The sequence below is a fragment of the Peromyscus californicus genome, unplaced genomic scaffold (assembly GCF_007827085.1).
Source record: "Peromyscus californicus insignis strain IS unplaced genomic scaffold, ASM782708v3 Scaffold_4__1_contigs__length_199733344, whole genome shotgun sequence".
NCBI classification, from domain to species: Eukaryota; Metazoa; Chordata; class Mammalia; order Rodentia; family Cricetidae; genus Peromyscus; species Peromyscus californicus.
In genome coordinates this window covers 188,077,211-188,077,985 of record NW_026294562.1, presented here as the reverse complement: position 1 = coordinate 188,077,985, position 775 = coordinate 188,077,211, and the positions used below count along the sequence as shown (strand labels likewise).

The 775-nt window shown below is 29.5% G+C and overlaps 1 non-coding gene across 1 annotated transcript; it reads left to right on the top strand.

The window, feature by feature from the left end:
• Positions 1–469: 469 nt before the first annotated feature.
• Positions 470–571, top strand: LOC128095742 (U6 spliceosomal RNA). Its single transcript, XR_008213354.1, has one exon. It is a non-coding gene; the product is annotated as a U6 spliceosomal RNA (small nuclear RNA).
• Positions 572–775: the final 204 nt, after the last annotated feature.

Here is a 775-nt window from a genome sequence, read left to right as displayed (position 1 = left end):
GCACAAATAAAATATCACCATATTTCCCCCTTCTACTTTAATAAAAAGAAAAAAGTTATAACTAATATAAGAAAAAGCTATAAACAAAATTTACAATAACTATATATAATATGTACAAGCAATAAATACCTAAACAATGTCTAGTCCATTTGCATTTGACAAATTCAGAGAAAATAATTCCATTTATTATCTATCCTATTTTGGTAAGTCCAAAATGTACCTGATTCACTTTCTATCCTAACTTATATTACTAACAGAACTATCTTATAACATCTTTCAAATTTATACACTTACACCTCTTTAGTGAGTTTATTTTCTGAAATTCTTAACAAGGAAACCTATAACTATAACTATCTAATCTTAAACTATAACTAACTAATCTTCAACTCACTCAGAGACCCAAGAAGGAAATAATATTACCTAACAAAAATAAAAACAGGAAGTGCATGCAAGCAGCTTCCAAAAAAATGTGAGTTCAGCAGCACATATACTAAAATTGGAACGATACAGAGAAGATTAACATGGCCCCTGCACAAGGATGACATGCAAACTCAAACATCTTAATATTGCTACTCTCTATGAGATTATGTTAGCCAATTACATTCAGTCTACCACATTCCACTCCCTGACTGCCAAAGATTGTAACAATATCATAATGAAAATTGCATTTAGTCCAATTCTAAAGTTCCCATGATCTATAATAGTCTCAATAATGTTTAAAAGTTTCATGTTCCAAGTCTCTTTTGAGATTTATTCACTCTCTTAACTGTAATTC